Consider the following 3,088-nt stretch of genomic DNA (forward strand, 5'->3'; position numbering starts at 1 on the left):
GCTGGTGCGTAGCCAGGGCATTGCTCAGCAGGAGCAGCCGTGTCGCGCTAGGGTGAAGCAGGGGGCTCTGCTGAGTCACCCTGGCTGGCCCCTACCCCCTAGTGCCACCCCGGGGGGGCACTGCCAGCCCAGCCCCTGCTAGCAAGCCTGCAGCTCCTGACCCACAGGGCTAAGGCAGGGGGAGACGCAAGGGGCGCAGCGCTGGCAGCGTCGGAGAACCCGTAGGGTGCGGTTAAGATCATCTCCTGCTGCCAGGGGGATGGAGGGCACCGAGGCAGGGGGCTCCCCGCTACCATCAGAGCAGTGGTCGAAGCCACGGGGGAGCTCTCGCCGGGGGGTGAAAAGGCCCCGTCGCTGCCATCTGCAGCTGTGCCCTCCCGGGGCACTGAGGACCCGGCCCCACGGGCTGTGCCCCTGTCTGCAGGGTGCCAACGTGGGGTCCCCCTGGGATGTCCCACGCCCCTGCTGCTGGGCCCATCAGCTCTGGGCCTAGAGCTCAGCTCAGAGCAGGGGACTCTGCGGGGCAGAAGTGGGGGGGATTTTGCCCTGCGGCTGGACCCAGGCGCAAAGCTCCGCGGGACAAGGGGAGTCCGGCACCTGCTCCGGAGAGCCTGTCTGTCCGCAGGACCCTCTAGTCCCCGAGCCCCCCGGCCCCCACATTGCCCACCCCTGCGGGATGCACGAGGCTGGGAGGCGAGTGGCCGGCAGAAGGCCTCCTCGGCCCGGGATGCTGGGAAGCGAGAAGCCAGACAGGAGAGGATGGGGGGGTGTGAATATCTGGAGGGAGGCTGTGGCCCCCGCTGCCCTTGCGCTCTCACAAGGCACGGGGCTCTGCAGCAATACGGGCTACCGGCCAGGCGCCCGGACTCCTGGGGTCTGTTCCAAGCTCTACGACCGACCTGCCAGGGAACCCACGCCACGGAGTTTCTCCGTGCCTCAGTTTCCCCTCCTGCCTTGCGTCCATTGCATCTGTCGGGACGGCAAGCTTTGCCCCTGCCTGCCCCTCTCCCAGCCCTGTGCGGGCCCTTCCCGGCAGGCCGCTGTCCCCGATACTCGACGGCCACACCGAGGACCCAGCTCTTACCCAAACCCCACACCGGGGGCTGCCGGCAGAGGCTGCAAATTCCCAGGGAAAGCAGCAAACGCCGCCGGCTTCGCAGCGCCGGTGACAAGCCCCCGTCCCCCCCACCCGCCGGGCTCGGGAGCCGTGTCCACGCCATCAATAATTCAGCATCATAAAAGCGAGAGAACAGCGGGTGCGTGGGCGGGCAGCAGGGCGAGCGTGGAAGTTGGCCCAGGCCTCGCAACGAGGCTTTGGCAGCGCAGGGGAGTTGGGGGGTCTCTTTCTGGCCTGTTTCCCCGCGAGACCCAGGCCCTGCCCTTCACCCGCACTTTTCTCCCGGACCCCGAAGGCAGCTGCTCTGCAATTCTGGGGGGCACGTGCATGGGGCACTAGATTTGGAGCCTGAAAGCCCCACTCGGCCTCGCCTCCAGATCCAAGCCCCCCGGATGGGTCTCCAGCAGCCCCTTGCCCTCCCCACCGGCCAGGCCAGGCCTTGGGGAGACCCAGGCCACGATTTCCCTGGAGTTTGGCTGATGGGAAAGGGACTGCATTCCCCGAGGCGGACGGGGGGGGTCTTTGGGGACATGACGCTTTCTGAAAGCATCTCAAGCTGACCTCCCCCCCGCTTTGAATCATGGCTTTGATTTCAGATGGCTGCAGCCCAGGGAGACCCGTGGGGCTGTTTGGGGGAGCAGCCTCGGAGCATCCTCCAGCGCAAGCATCCCAAACACGGCTGTCTGCGCCGTGCCACCCCCAGCTCCCTGCCGCACGGAGCAGCCTCCTCTTGGCTGCCGCCATGCACTTGCCCGCCCCAGCAGCCGGGTGCCCGGCAAAAGCCTCCGGTTGGAAAGCGCAGAGGGGCTGATCAGCTGCACCAGGCACGCTCCCCGGCCCCTCACCCCCAAGCCAGCAAGGGCAGCGAGACCCTGGCACTGCCTGCCCCAGCTGCCAGGCACGCGGAGCTATGCAGAGCACCCAAGGGCTCCACCAGCTGCAGAGATGCAGCCACCTCTGGGGTGGGAAGGAGCAAGAGGCACCCGGCACGGGAGACAGCCTGGGCCCTGCGCAGCCGCACTGGGGGGTGGGTGTGGGTCTCCTGGGAAAGCCAGAGGCCCCGATCCCCTCAGGATTCGGGGGGCAGCGGCGGGGGGGTTAGACCTCCCACTGCATCGCTGACTGTGCTCCTCGCGCCCGGCTCCTCCACGCTGCCTTGGCCAGGATCGGGCCCCCGCTCCTTGCCTTCCAGCAGCTCCCGCACAGCCCGGGGGCGGCACCATCACCCGCACCCGGAGCCTCTCCCCCCATCCAGCCTTCCAGGGGGCGCAGGGCAGGGCAGGGCAGGGCAGGGGGACTCCTGGCTGCACACCGACCCCCCAAGGACACCTGTGGGTCACAGCTGAGCTCTGCTGGGACCAGCCAACTCTTCCCCGCACCTGCTGAGCCACCACAGCCCCTCGGGGTGGCACAAGGGGGGTCCCCTCCACTCCCCCATCCCCAGGGGTGGCACAAGGGGGTCCTCTCCACCTGCCCCGTCCCAGGGTTGGCACAGGGGTCCCTCCTCCACTCCCCCTGCCCATCCCCGGGGTTGGCACAGGGGTCCCTCCTCCACTCCCCCTGCCCATCCCCGGGGTTGGCACAGGGGTCCCTCCTCCACTCCCCCCGCCCATCCCCAGGCGGGGCGCAGGGGGCCCGGGGTCCCTCCTCCACTCCCCCCGCCCATCCCCAGGGTTGGCACAGGGGTCCCCCCTCCACTCCCCCATCCCTGGGGTTGGCACAGGGGTCCCTCCTCCATTCCCCCCGCCCTGGGGTTGGCACAGGGGTCCCTCCTCCACTCTCCCTGCCCATCCCTGGGGTTGGCACAGGGGGTGCCCTCCACCCCCCCATCCCCGGGGCTGGCACGGGGGGTCCCGCGCAGGCCGGCCCCTTACCCGAGGCGGCGCGGGCGCGGGCCGCTCCAGGTCCGGCAGGCTGAGGACGGGGATGCCCAGGAAGGCGGCGAGGAAGTCGAGCTGCAGCAGCTCGCGG

Source organism: Alligator sinensis, unplaced genomic scaffold, assembly GCF_000455745.1.
Source record: "Alligator sinensis unplaced genomic scaffold, ASM45574v1 scaffold1295_1, whole genome shotgun sequence".
Classification (NCBI taxonomy): Eukaryota; Metazoa; Chordata; order Crocodylia; family Alligatoridae; genus Alligator; species Alligator sinensis.